The following is a 19,165-nucleotide window of genomic DNA, read 5'->3' on the forward strand; positions in this document are numbered from 1 at the left end:
GAAATCCGCCTTGCTGAGTTCCAAACTAGCGCATTGGAAGGGAACCGGTTGATGGAAGTCGCGAATTCATTCCAGGAGTTCCTTTTACGTTCTTTCATCACTCGTCTCACATGTGCTTTCGTAGAGAGGAAAACACGAAGGTTTTCTGTAGTTGGATGGTGTTTTGAATTTCCGCAAAGCTGTGCACCTGCCTCTGATTGTTGAGCAACACCCGTCATTCCAAGGGACAGACCGTCGTCTGAGTTGTTTGCTAGACTGGAGAATGGAATCAGCGGTAGCTCGTTGGATCTCACAGGTAATATGGTCCACGATCTCCTGGACACAGCTCTGTTCTTCGAAGATGGCCTGGTGACTGTATCGCAGACAACTTGCCCTTTGAGCAATCTATCTTCTTGGTCTCCTGTGTACCGTCTTTCGAACCAACAGATGACTCCAAACTTGAAAGTGGTTACTGTAATGCAGATCTGTGGCCACTGCCCTCTGGGCAGAGACTGCAATAGCTGGGGACCAAAAACAAACATCAGCGGCTGAAGACGAGTCCCGTAGCTCCGGAAAAGTGTGTCATCTGGTCATATTTTGCATGGAGACTTAATTATTAAATTTGAAAATCATTTTTTATTTTTGGTAGCTGTAAGTCCGATTACGAAGTGTCTCGTAAACGGTTGGCCCTGACTAGTCTTAGTACGCAATCTGACTGCATAGAACAACAACAAAGAATGAAAGAAAACTTCCGTTAACACAATTAGTTAATTAAGTCCCCAGCAACTATAAAACCTACGAAGCCAACAAAGCACAGGTGTAGCTGTTCTGTGTGTGGAAGTGTGATTCAACGTACACATCTGGCACTGTTCTTCTTCAATAAGACAAGAAATTTTAAATATCATTTATACTGAAATAATTAAAAAAAATAGAAATACTGTAATTGCGTAAGAAAAGCAGAATTACACTCTAATACAGAACACAAGCCTGATGCTTTGTTGACTGAACCTGTAATGATGCATTATTTAGGACACTGAGATAATAAAAAGAAAAGGAAATTTTTTTTTTCTTTTGCCTTCATATATTGACGAAAAGCACTCTAATCATTACAATATATCTCCACACCGACTCGCTACTACCACATCTCAACAAGAACTTTTCAGTACCACATCTCAGCAAGCACTTTTCACTAGCACATCTCAACAAGCACTGACTACCACGAGTTCTCCCCAAGCACTGCCTGTGGAGGCGGCTGAATAACACTCTTTGGCGCAATCTCTGGCGCTGTGGCTCAGTGTAGCCACCTTTCATATGCCCTTCCTCCACGGGCCAGAATTTGATGGTATTTTTGCCAGCATTGGTGGTGAAAATACCACCAAATTTGTCCACAAAAATACAGACAAAAATAAAAGATAATATTAATATGTAACTATCACATAATTAGATAAAATTTTGGCTTTGCACTGACCTTTCAATAACCTAATATATGAAATACAGTAACCAATACAACTTCTTTTCATACATGTGACTTTACATAATAGTTTACACAATGCACAAAAAATCAGTTTATACAAATGTTCACATAAAATACTTTTAATTATTAAAAAAAAAAAAACAAGTAGTTGATAGTTCCAGCAGTAGCACCCAGCAATGGTCAACAGGAGCAGACACCAACAAGTGACATCATTCAGCAGAAGCAGTTCCATTAGTGGCACTCAGCAATGTTGAGCAAGTACAGACACCAACAGGTGACATCTTTTCAGTAGAAGCAGTCCATCAGTGGCACCCAGCATTGTTGAACAGGTGCAGACACCAACAAGTGACATTATTTCAGTAGAAGCAATCCATCAGTGGCACCCAGCAATGTTGAGTAGGTGCAGACACCAACAAGTGACATTATCTCAGTAGAAACAGTTCCATCTGTGGCACCCGGCAATGTTGAGCAGGTGCAGACACCAACAAGTGACTTCATTTCAGTAGAAGCAGTCCATCAGTTGCACCTAGCAATGATGAGACAGACGCCAACAGGTGACATCTTTTCGGTAGAAGCAGTCCATCAGTGGCACCCAGCATTGTTGAGCAGGTGCAGACAGCAACAAGTGACATCATTTCAGTACAAGCAGTCCATCAGTGGCACCCAGCAATGTTGAGTAGGTGCAGACACCAACAAGTGACATTATCTCAGTAGAAACAGTTCCATCTGTGGCACCCAGCAATGTTGAGCAGGTGCAGACACCAACAAGTGACTTCATTTCAGTAGAAGCAGTCCATCAGTTGCACCTAGCAATGATGAGCAGGTCCAGAGAGCAGTCCATAATATTCACTATCACTGATCACACTGTTCATCAGAGTTTATAAGCAGAAATTAAACATGTCCTAGTGGCACCAATCATGTAGAAAAAGTACAAGTAACAGTCCATAATATTCACTATCCTAATCACACAGATCATCAGCAGAAATTAATTATTTCTAAGTGGCACCCATTACGTTGAAAAAGTGCAGGTAACAGTTCATAATATTCACCATCACTAATCACACAGTTCATCAGCAGAAATTAAACATTTCTAAGTGTCACACATCAATGTTGAACAAGTGCAAGTAACAGTTACATATAAATTCTAATAAACACACAAATAATATCAGATAATTGTCATATTAACTATTACAAATACTCAAATATCAGTAAACCTATAATATTTATGGGTGTCAGTGCAAGCCACTACAAACAAATAAAATAATATTTAGGAGATAGGTGGGTAGGATTAGGAAAGGAAAACACACAAAACACACTCACTCATCTTTCATCCACATTAAGTACTACTGTGTAATTAAATAGTGTCAACTGTGTAAATGCAATTCTGTCAAAATTTGATGTTCATCTTGTGTATCAAGTAGTAGTGGCAGCAATGTATAACAGTCAATAATAGTTAAGTCAACGTCATAGTCATCATGTCAAAACCTATGTTTGCCGAGCCAGATCAAAATGTACGGTTGCTGAACAACTGTCAGTGAGCCAAGATATGCAATTACTTCCTCTCTCCAAAAAAAAAGTATATACTGCTTAGTGATTTAACAAAGTGTGTGTATAGACTATCTTCCTTCTACTTGAGTGTTCTAGTCTGCTATCTTCATCCTCCTTGTTCCATATAGACCAACAAAAAAAGAATATGCACCTCACTTACTTTACCTCTTATCCACCAAAACTCCAATAATCATCAGCATCACATAATCTCAATACTTCAATAATACCTCTTACGTCGATACATATAAACCTTATCATTAATAGCATTTACCTTACCTCTTGTCCACCAAAACTCCAATAATCATCAACTTCACATAATCTCAATAATACCTCAATAATACCTCTTCAATACGTCGATACATATAAACCTTATTACCAATATCATTTCACTTCCATAACAACTCTTTCCTCTAGTCAGTCTCCTCGAACAAGTACAGATAAAATCCTAATGCAAACCTCATCATCCCATACAATCCGAAGACACATTGTCAACACACAACCTCTGTGTAATCTATCTGACCCAAATCTTCTACTCATTATGAATTATAAACAAAAGAAATGCATACATGACCTCTAACAGACTTAGTTCGAATAACTCTCAGTAATTAAGTACGATTACGGAGTGTGAATGATCATAATATTTCACAGTGTGTACACCACTTCAAGAATTATGGCAAACAGAAGCAAACATGTGGAGTATTTCTTGTGTCAAGTGTCACTTCCTATTTCAATTGCTCACGAAAAATGCGGTGTAATGACTGTCAATGGTCTAAACCTAGTTTTGGTATGTCATGCCGTTAGCTTCCTTCCTATTAGCATAAATTTATACAGCTTCAATAAAACCTCAGCTCATGTGACTTCTATGAAGTATCTTGTACTAATGTCGTTCGTCGAATTATAGCAGTTCATTTTCTTATCTTAAAAATATAAGGCACTGAGCGTAAGCAAAACAAGCAATAGCGAGTAAATATACCAGTAGTAAACAGAATGTCAACAAGTGGATGCAGCACAATTCTTACAACGAGGCTCTGCCAAGCGAACAATCTATAATTAATACAATAATGTGACCTAAACTCTACGTTCATACACAGTATATCAGCATTTCTATATACCAAATTAAAGAGTAGTTGTGACGACAAACAGAAATGTATAAAAATGCAATCCATACACATAGCAGTAAACATATATCTTACGTAATAAACAGGTCATTAGCATCATATCAGCATAAGCAAATAAATGTTCATATGTCATCTTAATAAGTAAACATGAAGGCGCAAGCAGATAAATCACAAAGTATAACTTACATACCTAACCACATCAGCACAATTAATCAGGTGACAATTATAATTTAAATAAATAAGCACAGCAGGCACATAATAAAAAAAAAATATGACATCAGTGAAAAAGCAGTGCAGCCAAGCGATGCATAATATACACAAGTTACAACCCAGTTCATTAATAATCATTGTCAAAATCAGTTAACGTACGCAAGCACGTCGCTTCACAAGTAATTTCATAGAACATGAAATTTAGCACAAAGTATGAATCACGTAATCGCGAGCAGCAAATTACGTCTAAAGTATGTACCAAGTGGAAATATGTTACCTGATAAATGAACTCAATTAATAGTTACCTTTTTTTAGTTTATTAGTTTCTTCTTCGAAATTACATTCTTCCTGAAATTTTCTCGATAGCAAGTCCTCTTAATGTCGGAGACACGCAGAATTTACCTGAAGTTCTTAAATATTTTATAGAACCGTATCCTGAAAAATACTGAATGTTAATAACATAATCCATCAAGTCACTATAGCTTTATACTGAATTTAGTCGGAGAAATTAGACTGTGTATTTGTTTACGGCTGTCAGTGCATTCGCACTGAGCGCTCGATCAGCTGTAGGCGCATGACGTAGGAAGCAATTGTTTGCGGTCAACGACTGCCTTGTGCGGCGCGCAGACTTGACTGTTGCTTTGAGTATGTGCCGCCGCCAAAACACAGCGCGGTATCCTTGTACTCTCCGCATGTTTACATCTAGCTGTTAGTTTCTCAAAAGTATGTCATTCCACAAAAATTTTTACGTTAGATATATGATGTATTCCCTTAGAGCGTCGAGATTTAAGAGTTTCTACTTCGACAGTGTTATCATGAATAATTTTGCTAATTCTATATGGACCGTTATAAAGCAGAAAAAATTTGCGACACAAGCCTTTTCCTTTGTGAGACAAACGATGAGACTTAATTAACACCTTCTGACCAACTGACAAGATTTTTAAACGACCAGGATGTTTAGCTGATTTCTCTCTTCTAGCAGCCGCAGATGCAATATTTTGTAGAGCCAGGTTGACAACTTCAGAATGCCGCAGTTTCCGTGAAGGCGGAAAAGGAACGATTTCAGATATGCGATTTGTCGGTGCTTTGTTTTTTAATATCAGTATTGGCGGTAAAGAAGTTGAATCATTAGGGAGTTCATTCAGAATGTTTTGAAAAATATGAAGATACTGATCCCAAGTTCTGTGATTCTGATGACAATAAAGACGACACAATTTATTGATTTCCTTCATCCATCTCTCTGAAGCGTTAGATTGAGGGTGAAAAAGTGAAATGAAAATTGGTTTAATTTTACGACGCCGTAGAGTATGAAGCCAAATTTTAGAACGAAACTGTGATCCATTATCTGATATAACCTTATCAACATGACCAACTTCTTTAAGAAAATGGTTAATGAAAGCATTAGATACTGAACGAGCTGTTGCTTTGCGTAACGGTGTAAAACTCACATATTTTGATGTCAACTCCACTGCTACGAAAATGTACGCAAAACCATTAGTAGAACGAACCACTGGACCGAACAAACCGACTGCAGCCATGTCCTTTAATTTCGCTGGAATGATAGGAAACAACGGTGCTCTGTGAGAAATTGTTGGCAGCTTAGCCTTTTGACATAATTTGCATTTGGCCAGAACAGATCGAATACGTTTTTCCATATTACTGAAGTAGCAATTTTCCCGTAATTTATGAAAGTATTTTCTGGGACCAAAGTGTGCATAACTGTAATGCGTATACCAAATCAGCTTATTAACCCACTCATCAGGAATACAAATTAACCAAACAGAGTTGTCGACCGATTTTCATTTAAAAAGTACTTTCCAGATAGATTGCAAAAACGGGGTGTGGCCAAATCGTCCATTTAACAAAGCGTCTAAGAAAATTACAGACACCAAGGAAACTACGAACATCACGTTTTGTGGTAGGTGCAGCATAATTACGAATAGCGTCAAGTTTTTCTGGATCAGGAAGAATACCTTCTGTAGAAATAATGTGACCGAGAAATTTCACCTGAGAACGACCAAATTCAGATTTTTCTAAGTTCACTGTAATGCCAACTCTTGCAAAAATACGTAATAATGAATCCAAAATTTTGTTGTGCTCACTCCAAGAATGTTTAGCAATAAGAATATCGTCAACATATGAAGTAATGTTGTCACGAAGATAAACAGGTAAAATTTCGTTTAAACTACGAATGAATGCTGCTGAAGATACAGTAAGTCCCAACGGTAATTTCCGAAATCTCTTTTGGGTAAATTAGTCATATCCGGTTATTCTTTAACGATTCTCTAGATAGATTGATAGTAGAAGAGTTGTTTTTGACAGACGCAAAGAATAGTAAAAGAGTAGGCAGCGGTGCAGAAAACTAAAAGGGAAATAGCACCACTACAGTTCGGGGCCCTATGCACGCTACGGCACATATTCACTTAGTGTAGTGAATCCCCTGAGGACTTTAATAGCCGCACATAATTTCCAGTTTGTGACTTAGTGGCAAATTTGGCGGAAGTGCGTACGCAAATTGACCTGACCATGAACATGGATGTATGTCGTTCTTAGAATTGCAAAAGATCTTAAATTTCCGAACAGTCAAAAAGTGTTTATAGTCAAAGTTTTCGCCTCGTGGCGACAAAGACCTACCGCGTCTGTCCCAGTCCCAATGTCGATTATTGTCAAGTTCGCGCGCCTGGCGCTCTGTTGTTGCATCCCGTAAATGAAACAAATTATTTTCTTCAAACCCCTCTGGTATCTGTGATTCTAAATTTCTTTCGCCGTCTTTTCCTACGATTTCGCCTTCAATTTGTTTGACTTGCTTTTTTAATGCTTCAAATTCCCTTTTCACGCGTTCATTAAATTTTCCCAGATTTTCAACATGCTTATTTATGTTCTGGTACTCTTCGGTTTCTGCAAATAGTAATGGAGCTGTATCATCCGAATCTCTGTCCCCATGTAAATTAAGATTTGTCAATTTATCTGAAATCTCCTCAACTCTTTCCGATAAGTCACCTACTTTTTCTTTCTGTTTATTTACGTCTTCCATGAGTGTCGCGACTCGGGTTTCAGTATTGACACATTTGGTAGTTAACTGTTCATACTGTTGCGTTAAGTTATTTATTCTGACATTTGGTACGGATTCCTCGATTTTTTCAATTATTTCTTCCTTACCGTGTGCACGTTGTAAATTTAATTCTGAAAATTTTTGTACTATCACGCGATCTTTTTCTTCCTGTTCTCTGTCCTGTTCCTCTTGTCTGATTTCTGTTGAAATTGAACTATTATTGTGAGCATTCAAAATCGGTTGTACTTCTTCTCTAATTTCTTTCTTTGATTCATCATTCGTATTTTTGAAACATGTCTCTATTCGTGAGTCTAATCGTGTTATCATTGCTCTTAATTCAGATCTCAAATTTAATACTGCACTCATCAGCTGCTCCAATTCTTCTGTCGTTAATCTCGTATTCTGAAAATTTTTCGATTGTGAAAAATTTTGAACTGTTTCCGGCCTATTTTCGCGACTTATTAAATTGTTTTCAACTCCATTATTCATCATCCCTTTCTCCTGTGTTGGCGAGTTCGCCATGTTAACAATTTCGTTATTCTGACTATCCATCATTTTTGCCTTTTTCATTGATCGCGTAATCATTTACAAAATATACAAAACTCGTCACTATATGAAAATTACACACATTGACACTTTATCATCAACAATACCATTCACACGAAATATTTCCCTCAAACACGATTAACGAACAATTGAAATAATTGCACTAAATTTTCAAACGCGTAGACAAGACAATAAAAATTAAATTTTGAAATATCATTAGAAGAATGACAATTACCAAATCTACACATGCAAAATAGACTACAATTACTAAACTACAAATTACTACAACAATACTACTGACTACTATTTTTACAATCAGAAGATTCCAAGGGACGTTCCGAAGCAGCGGTCGCCACGTGCATGGGGGCTTAATTATTAAATTTGAAAATCATTTTTTGTTTTTGGTAGCTGTAAGTCCGATTACGAAGTGTCTCGTAAACGGTTGGCCCTGACTAGTCTTAGTACGCAATCTGACTGCATAGAACAACAACAAAGAATGAAAGAAAACTTCCGTTAACACAATTAATTAATTAAGTCCCCAGCAACTATAAAACCTACGAAGCCAACAAAGCACAAGTGTAGCTGTTCTGTGTGTGGAAGTGTGATTCAACGTACACATCTGGCACGGTTCTTCTTCAATAAGACAAGAAATTTTAAATATCATTTATACTGAAGTAATTAAAAAAAATAGAAATACTGTAATTGCGTAAGAAAAGCAGAATTACACTCTAATACAGAACACAAGCCAGATGCTTTGTTGACTGAACCTGTAATGATGCATTATTTAGGACACTGAGATAATAAAAAGAAAAGGAAAATTTTTTTTATTTTGCCTTCATATATTGACGAAAAGCACTCTAATCATTACAATATATCTCCACACCGACTCGCTACTACCACATCTCAACAAGAACTTTTCAGTACCACATCTCAGCAAGCACTTTTCACTAGCACATCTCAACAAGCACTGACTACCACGAGTTCTCCCCAAGCACTGCCTGTGGAGGCGGCTGAATAATACTCTTTGGCGCAATCTCTGGCGCTGTGGCTCAGTGTAGCCACCTTTCAATTTCAAAAAGCAGATATTCTTTGAATGTACGAGGCATTCGATAATTTGACAACTAGAGAAAGTTGTAACCAAGCCCCACAGCACATTGTGTGTATTTCAGTTTTCCACGAGGAGGACATGGGAGCTTTTGGAAGACTTCCGTCAGTGCATTTGCAACCAACGGATCGTGAGGTGAAAGACATAAAAAAGGCAAGATGCTTAATCCTCTTGAGGAACTGGAAATTCTCAAACATACATACATGATCAGTGACCGACTGCTTATTGATCAGCTGATTAATAAAACCCAGAATTATTTCGACTCCACGATGACAGTCTTCAAAATATGTACGTAATTAATTTTTTATTTATAATTTTCTTTAATTTTAAATGCTGCTCTCTCGTACATTACTCTGTGTGTTCTGTAGACTTTACGATGGTTGTCACTGCTTATCTGCCTACAGCTGATTTCAATTATCTTAATCATGGGCATTTTTATTTTATATTCTACTGCATTTTTATTTAGGCCTCCACTCCTCGGTATTACATGGTGCTACACGTGTTGCCCATTGGTGCTCTATGAAAATTTTGTTCCATTTTTATTTAGCACACCTCTTTATGTTTATTTATTTATCGATGTTTAGAATGTTTCGTTTAGTATCATAGTTTTTAATTCCTGTTATATGCTTTCAATTATAATTTTCACTTCAAAATTACTTATGCACGCCGTCTGTGTAGTTTCCACGACTAAAAAAACGACGCACCTCCTACGATATGTCCAAATTGGACGGAAATCGGTAGATGATATGTACATATACAGACAAACGAATGATTACAATTTCAGAAAAATCGGATGATTTATTCAGAAGAAAGATCTTTTTAAAATGAGCAAGTAAATAACGCCTTCGTCCCGCCTCTGACCATTATACGTTATTCTGCTTGTCATTGATTGATAGAGTTGTTGGATACCTCTATGAGGGATACAATGTCAAATTCAATCCCGAGATGTTGGAGGACCCTGCCTACAATTCTCCAACCATTATTGATTGGGGATACAGTGTCAAATTCAGTCCCGAGCTGTTGGAGGACCCTGCCCACAATTCTCCAACCGTTCTTGATTGTCGAGATATCCGGCAACCTCGCTGGTCAGTACAGGATTTGTTAAAGGTACGAAGACAAGCAGTTGAAACTGTCGTCGAATGCGAATGGGAGTAATCTTGCTGAAATAAAACTCAAGAGTTGCTTGAAATGAAGGGCAGCAAACCAGAACATGCAATATCGTCAACGTACCGCTGTCCCGTAAGGGCGCCGCGGATGACAACCAATGGGGTCCTGCTATGAAACGAAATGGCACCCTGGACCATCACTCCTGGCTGTTTGGCCGTATGGCTGGCGAGAGTCGAGGTGGTAACCCCATCACTGTCCTGGGCGTCTCCACACATGTCTTCGTGTCTCACTGAGTAGAATTTTGTTCAGTTAGGAGTCCTGCTTTGACCCGAGCCCTGATGAACAGCAAAGACACTTCTGGACACGCCCTGCTCAGTGGTAGGATACCAGCCTGACTGTCGCCCACCATACTGCCTGACAACCAGGATTGATGGTCTGGGGTACCCTGTCATTTCATATCAGCACCCCTTTGGTTGTGAACAGCGTGACCATTACAGGACACCGGTGCGTGGACGATATTCTACGGCGTTTTACTGCTCTTAATTGGAAGCCAGCCTCAGCTTACAAGCCAGCAATAAATGCGCGTCTGCGAACGGCGAGAGTTTCTACTGCTTGTCTTCGTGCCTACCTTGGCCAACAAGATCGCCAGATCTCTCTAAAGCCGAGAACGTTTGGAGCATTATGGGCAACGTCCTCAAACCAGCTCGGATTCTGAGGATGTAACGCGTCAATGTGCGATACCCCAGTAAGACATCCATCAACTCTATCAATGAATGCCAAGCCGAATGACTGGTTGCACAAGGGCCAGAGGTGGACCAACGCGTTATTGACTTGGTCACGTTGTGGAGGTTTCTCTGTTGAATAAATCATTCATTTTTTCTGAAATTGTAATTATTTGTTAATCCGTACATGTACACATGCACCAGTTTCCGTCTCATTCGGATGTTTCCTTCTCGGTGGGTCTTTTTTTTTTTTTTTTTAGAAAGGTGTATCTTAATACATACGATTTAGACTGTTTTGTTCAGTAGCCTAGTTTTTAATTCCTATTATACGCTTTTAATTAAAATTTCCATTTCAGAGTTACTCATGCAGGTCATCTGTTTGCATTTCCACCAGTAAATCCGACGAGATGCCTAGTCGAACGCTTAACTGTTTACATGCTTGGCGTTTTCAGCTGTGTTGGACAATTTCACTATGCTGTTTAAATGAAGCCATTTGTCTGCAAATCTGTATGTGTAATCCTATTGCTGCACCACCGCGCGTGCCGTTAAGTGTGTATCGAAGGTAATGTTTGCATTTTTCAATTTTGCCTCTGCTATAATACTTCTTTCCCGTTTTCTTATTATTTCATATTTATTGTATAGGTACACGCCCTCACGTATGCTTATTTCACAGCATAATAGCAAACGTAAGTTTTCTTTCTAATGGTTCGTAAACGCTTCTTTGATATTTTTATTTCGATCTGTGCCTCATAGACCCATATCTCCCGCTACATATATTTTGCTTTCCTCCTTCTGGTTACGTCCTAAAAAAGGCGAAACGCGTCATTAAACAATAATTCTCGTTACCAAGACCGTTTCTCTTCAAAATAATGTTTATACGGTTGCTTTACCAGCCAGCCTGAAGGAGTGGCAGAAGTTTTATCTTCCAAATGTGATCAGTAATCATGTAAGATCCACTGCGGCAGAGAAGTGCCTGTGGGGACCATTTACAAGCGATCGTTGCCCTTGTGTTCCTCCCTCGGCGGCGGTGATTTACCCGAGAAGTCAAAGAGAAGTTTGGACCGTGCCCGGCTCTCCGGTTTCTCCATATCAATATTCTCGACAGTAAAATAAGAAAGAGTGCTCGTCAGTCCGAAGGTTTATCTGGAACTTTTTTTAATTTTGAACGACTCTTCTTGTGACGTTTTTCCTTATTTACGCGACGAGTTGCTTGCATTGTTCGAGAGGACAGCTTACAAGGGGAGGCCGCCAATTGTAAAATTCAGATTCGATTCATACTGTGCACAATAAAAGCACATGGCCAGAGGTGTAATGTGGCAAAGCACCAAGATGCACTTCTCAGCCGTTGTCGAGAAAATCGACATTTAAAAGAAACCGTTGCAGTGAAATACTCTCTACGATTAATAATTTTCTACAGCGTCGTGGCGCAGTGGTAAGCGCTCGGGTTCGTAATCCGAAGGTCGCCGGATCGAATCTCGCGCCATGCAATTTTTTTAAATTATTAGTTTTTTGTAATTCAAATATATATATATATATATATATATATATACATATATATATATATATATATATATCAACTATTAATGAATTGCTTATGCATGTTGGTGAAGGCGGATCGCTCTCCAATTGTACCGCCTCCATGTTTCCGTTTGTTTAACAGGGTGTACCAAAGCTCTCCCGTCCGCACTGATTTTCGACGATGTTATAAGTTGCGCTAGGGACCGCATCTACCTTCTTTCGAAGTTAGCAGGCAACTACGCTGTTATGCGGCGGCTCGTTTCGGCCCATTCAACGTCTGTTCTTCAAGTGTAACGAGCGAGTAACGGAGTTTATATTTCATACCTGCCATAGCAAATTTGTGTTCGTGGGGTCTCTATTCTAATTCGAACGTTTGACTTACGGTATACGTGTTCGTTTCGGAATATCGTTTCGACGTCTTCCGTTAACTATACGTGGTTAACATTATGAAGACAATTAATAACATTTGTGAAATACAACTTTGTTTGCGGAAAACATAATGATGTTCGAAGTCGCCAGTTTTTCCACGACAAACGACTTTCAAAAACTTATTATATGCATAATTGTTTCAACTGATTGCCGGGAATTATATATATATATATATATTAGAATTACAAAAAACAAACCGAGCGGGGTGGCGCAGTGGTTAGACACTGGACTCGCTTTCGGGAGGACGACGGTTCAATCCCGCGTCCGGCCATCCTGATTTAGGTTTTCCGTGATTTCCCTAAATCACTCCAGGCAAATGCCGGGATGGTTCCTCTGAAAGGGCACGGCCGACTTCCTTCCCAATCCTTCCCTAATCCGATGAGACCGATGACTACGCTGTGTGGTCTCCTTCCCCAAACCAACCAACCAACCAACCAAAAAACAAATACTAAAAAAAAAAAAGGGTACATGGCGCGAGATTCGATCCGGCGACCTTTGGATTACGAACCCGAGCGCTTACCGCTGCGCCACGGCGCTGTAGAAACTTATTAATCGTAGAGAGTATTTCACCGGAACGGTTTCTTTTAACTGTCGATTTTCTCGACAACGGCTGAGAAGTGCATCTTGGTGCTTTGCCACATTACACCTCTGGCCATGAGCTTTTATTATGCGCAGTATGAATCGAATCTGAATTTCACAATTGGCGGCCTCCCCTTGTTAGTGGCCTTCTTATAGTGTGCAGCGGTATGTGGCGGAGGCTCCGAGTCCGTCCTCGATAGCTTCCGAATGACTTCGGATGCAACTTAGCTTTTCCCCAGCGTGCTCAGCGTCATTGAAGCATGAAAGCCCATCCCGCCCTCCCAAGCTCTGTGCGGAGGCACCACACTTGGCGACAGGCTTCTTAAGGGGCGATGCAAAAGGAACACTGCAGGTTGCACAGCTCTGAAAGGTTTTTAGCTCCAGCATAGGATAAACGTCTTGTAACTTTCAACTCCTGAATTTACCTTTCCTCGTTATAAACCCCACACTTCCTGCTCCACACAGGATGGTCTCTGGAGCAGTTTATACATTTCGATGTAAATGTGCAAGAATCGCCTGATTCGTAAGGTGAGCCTAGACAATTTCCACACGTAGACCTCCAATTAAAAGTTATAATAGTATGATCAAATCTTTTACATTTGTAGCAACGCAGTGGGCTGGGAACGAACGCTCGAACCTCAAAAATATGTTCAAGTAATTCCCAAGTGATGAACGTTAGAATAAATGTAGAAGTTATTTCCAATGTGCCGTTGACACTCTTCAAATAGTTCTGTACTTCCGTGACACCCATAATTTTCCATTTTTAACGCAACTTTTCAGGGTCCATCTCCATTATACCTGAGCGGGTAACTGTGTAACTATCCCTTTACAGAAGTTAAGTATGTTATGCAACTCAGTCACTACAGAATAGTCACCTAAGACCTCGTAGCCCAGAAGCTTAGATACTTGGTTTGACGTATCACTTACAACTAGAAGTGTTCTGTAAAGAAGTCGTTTAACACTCTTTAAGGACCCCGCTGTTCCGTTCAGTGCCTTGTGAATAAAGAAAGGTGAGACTTTCTCAAAGGTTCTGAGCCGTGCTGCGGCTCGTGTTGGTGCTGTTTGTAGCTTTCTGTCCTCTGTTGGAGGCCAGACCGTATCGTTTAGCTGACATGGTTGCGGTTGCTTCTCTTCTTCTCGTGTTGACTGACGCCACTTGGTTTCGCAAGCGTTACCTATCCGCTAGTGGCAGCAGCGGTGGTTACCGATAGGTAGTAACTTTGGCCCTATCTTTGGGGCGACATCGTGCTTCTTCTGGGTCGTGTCAGTGTGCAGTTTGGTTGGTGGCGCGCATGGACTGCCGGGTCGATGGCCTGCGGTCACGAGGGTGCACGACCTCGTCGTACACCGGATCCAGCAAGTTTTAAGATGAGTGCATTTGGATTAAAGTAGAGAGACCTCCAACATTGTGAGATCTTGCGATTCTCCAGTGACTTGGGTTCGTGCTGCTGCTTGTAGTGTTTCCGAGGCAAAGAGCAGCGAGAGGAGTGCTTGGGGAAGGCGGATCTAATCAGCTTTCCTGGACTTCTAATTACTATTTATTGCGTTCAGTTTATTACTATTTGTTAAGTTCAACCATCAGTATCTTTCCTGCCCCAGTTATCTGCCCTGGGGGTCAGTGTATGTAACGGCAGTGTACGTTTCCTGTCCTTGCCGCTGCTGTCCGGTGAGGCGTGTAGTTTTGATAGCTTTCTTGATTGTAGATTGGTTGGCGGTTCTTCTACTCTGGTGGCAGTGATTCCTTTCTCCTTCCTGGCGCTCTAAGCACAGTATTCTGCGGGCGGAATACAGAGCGCTGGTTCCGGCTTTGGGGTATTTTTACATCTTTGCATTTGGGTTATTGGACGTCAGGTAGCCTGACCAAGATTATCATTAGTCATTCGTTAGACTGCCAGTAGTCTGAGTTACCATCTTATGAAGTGAATGTAACTCTTGGCTACCTACCTCACGGCTCGCGAAAGTGTTTTTTTTTGCTGGACTTGCTCAGAGGTCGATTCCTGGTGCACCGTCTGTGACTGGCCCTTGTGTTTTATTATTGTATTTGCTGTTTTATTGTATGTTTCTAAATTGTTTATATAATTGACATTCTTGGCGTTACAGCAGGTTTAAATGGTTGTGCTACCAAGTTTACCATCATTTTGTCTCACCCGTTTGGTGATCAGTTGCCAGTCTTTTTTAAACTAACCTTGCTATTGCATTGCTGTTTTACAGTATGTTTGTTAAATTTTTTATAATTGCCGTTCTTGGCGTTCAATGCCTTCAGCTGTGACTGTGGTTACTTGCCTTAAAATTCTAATTGGGATCACATTGGCTTGTTTTTAAAACATTATTTGTTGTGTTTGTATTTTATGCTCATTTCGCAAATTGTAACGTACTGAAAGCACTATTAATTACACAGTTGTTTATTCCTTCATTCATAACGTGTGATTATTTATTGCTGAGTCTGGAATTACCTTCTTAAAATAAATGTGTGTAATTGCAAAAGGGAACCAATAGTAACTAATTACAGCCCCGTCCACAATCGTAACCGAATCCTGCCTGACTAACAGGTGTCAGGTTCCCTATGCTCTCTTGATTGCGATGAAAGTGTTGTGGCACACTAGTGCCATGTTACTATGATTCTGAGACTGCTTCTCGTGTGGACCCGACCAATTCAGCTCTCTTTGTTGGGTCGGTGTAGGTACTCTCTGACGAAACTCAGTCCCATCAGGAGAAAATGTGAATTTAGGTGGCTCCATAGGGGTCCTAAGATCCATTAGGGAAACAAACGTCAACTCAGACAGATCCCCACATGGCTGAGCAAGCAACTGGAGAGCAACAGGTAACACAGAGATTGCCCGCTAGAAGCTGTTTTATCTTAACTGCCATTCACCTCATCAGCACATAGCGCACTTTGAGGTTGAGGGTTTTTTCTACAGGCTTCCTTGTTGTCCAAGTGCTGAAGCCAAGGACCCCGTTCACCAAAACACAATGTTCCACTGCCGCCCCAAACCATGTTCCCTGACGTATGCCCAGAGTTTATAGCAAAAGAGGTCTGATGAAACTAACTAGTCACCAGCTCGGGAAACTCATGGTCGCTCTATCCGTACCTAAATCATGCTAGCGGAGCCCGCTGAGAAGAACACAGCGCTCCCTTACCTAAATTGTAGGACACTCTTCATCTTGCCTCTCTACTGAGGCTTGGCCGGTCTGTATGATCTTGCCAGTTGCTATACAACCACCAGCATAGCGCTCTGCGTCATTGAAGCATGCAAGCCCTCCCGAGCGGCGCTAAAGGTGCTTATGTCTCCCAGGAGCGTATGCCAAAAGTGCCATCAGATGTGATATGTAGGGAGATGTGGTCAGCACACTGCTTTCCTGGTCGCTGTCGAGTTTCTTGATCTTGGAACCACTGCTAATCGGTCGAGTAGGCTTCAACTGACCTCAGGAAGCTGAATACACCCCGTACGACACCTCCCACCTAGGAAAAAGAACTGGGCACTAACCGAAATCGAACCTGGGTCCTCCGCCAGACAGTCAGCTGTGATGATCACTCAGTTACAGAGACGGACACCCTGTACATAAAGTAAAAGTCATTTGAACCATTTGAAGCAAGAATCAGAGTAAGTATTAAAACCTAAGCCTAATTGAGGCATCAACTATGTCACGCAGGGGGCTAGTGATAGATAGCGGTAGCGACCAGGTAATGCAAGTGAGTAGCGATAGGGTAACATGCGCCGGGCTGGATTCTCTGACGTAGCAGCTGTGTCCGAACCAGTCTGTGATTCTGGATCAGTCTAGCAGGACAGGACCTGATTATGGCCTAACAGCAGTTGTTTATGTTTTGGTCTTCAGTCCGAAGACAGATTTGATGCAGCTCTCAAAGCTACTCCATCCTGTGCAAGCCTCTTCATCTCTGAATAACTACTGCAACCTACAGCCTTCTGAATCTGCTTACTGTATTCATTTTTGGTCTCCCTCTAAGATTTTTACCACACACACTTTCCTCCATTACTACAATGGTGATCCCTTGACGTCTCAGAATGTGTTGTATCAAACGATCTCTTCTTTTTTTGTCCCGAATTCTACTAGTACCTCCTCACTAATTAGGTCATCTCTTTATGTAATGTTCAGCATTCTTCTGTAACACCACAATTCAAAAGCTACTATTTCCTTCTTTTCTGAACTCTTTATCGACATGTTTCAGTTTCACACATGGCTACACTCCACACGTATACCTTCACGAAGGTTTCCTAATACATAAATCTACAAGGAGGTGACGAAGTCATGGGATAGCGATATGCACATATGTGGATGAAGGTAGTGTAGCTTACACAAAGTATAAAAGGGCATTTCATTGGCGGAGCTGTCATTTGTATATAAGTGATTCATGTGAAAAGGTTTCCGACGTGATTATGGCCGCACGACGGGAATTAACAGGCTTAGAACACGGAATGGTAGTTGGAGCTACATGCATGGGACATTGAATTTCGGAAATCATTAGGGAATTCAGTATTCCGAGATCCACAGAGAGCGTGCCGAGAGCACCAAATTTCAGGCGTTACCTCTCAGCACGGACAACGCGGTGTCCGAAGGCTTTCACTTAACGACCGAGAGCAGTGCTAACAGACAAGCAACACTGCATGAAATAAGCGTAAAAATTAATATGGAATGTACAGTCCGTTAGGACAGAGCGGCGAAATTTGGCGTTAATGGACTATTGCAGCAAACGACCCATGCGAGTGCCTTTGCTATCACCGCGACATCGCCTGCAACGTGTCTCCTGGGACCATGACCATATCGGTTGGCCCCTAGACGACTGAAAAACCGTGGCCTGGTGCGATTAGTCCCGATTTCAATTCGTTGGAACTGATAGTAGAGTGCGAGTGTGGCGCGGTTCCTTCACAGGCACGGTCAAGGGGTGTCAACTAGACTCTGTGCGAGTTTGTGGTGGCTCCATAGTTGTGTAGGCTGTGTTTACATGGAATACACACGGTCCTCCGATCCATCTTGAACTGGTCATTGACTGGAAAGGGTTGTAGACCATCCATGGCCTTCATCTCCCCAAGCAACGATGGAATTTTTATGGATAGCATTGCGCCATGTCACTGGGGCACAATTGTTCGCGACTGGTTTGAAGAATGTTCTGGAGAATTTGTGTGAATGATTTGGCCACCCATATCACACGACGTGAATCCCATCCATCATTCATGGGACATAATCGGGAAGTCAGTTTCTTGCACAAAATTCTGCACCGGCTATTGAGGCAGCATGGCACAATATTTCTATAGCGGACTTCCAACGACTTGAGTCTATGCCACGTCGAGTTGTTGCTCTACAACGGAGAAAAGGAAGTCCGACACGATATTAGGAGGCATCCCATGACTTTTGTTCAAAAATGGTTCAAATGGCTCTGAGCACTATGGGACTTAACAATCGAGGTCATCAGTCCCCTAGAACTTAGAACTACTGAAACCTAACTAACCTAAGAACATCACACACATCCACGCCCGAGGCAGGATTCAAACCTGCGACAGTAGCGGTCGCGCGGTTCCAGACTGAAGCTCCTAGAACCGCTCGGCCACACCGGCCGGCCATGGCTTTTGTCACCTCAGTGTTTATTCGATGTTAACAAATTTCTATTCTTCTGAAATGCTTTTCTTTCCGTTGTCAATCTACATTTTATATCTGCTCAACGTTAACTTTCATCAGTTACTTTCCTGCCCTAACAGCAGCTAGTCAAATAATAAATATTATAGAATATTACCAAGTTCCCAGTGTTTCTCATTCATAATGTAT

This window comes from Schistocerca americana, chromosome 5 (assembly GCF_021461395.2).
Source record: "Schistocerca americana isolate TAMUIC-IGC-003095 chromosome 5, iqSchAmer2.1, whole genome shotgun sequence".
Classification (NCBI taxonomy): Eukaryota; Metazoa; Arthropoda; class Insecta; order Orthoptera; family Acrididae; genus Schistocerca; species Schistocerca americana.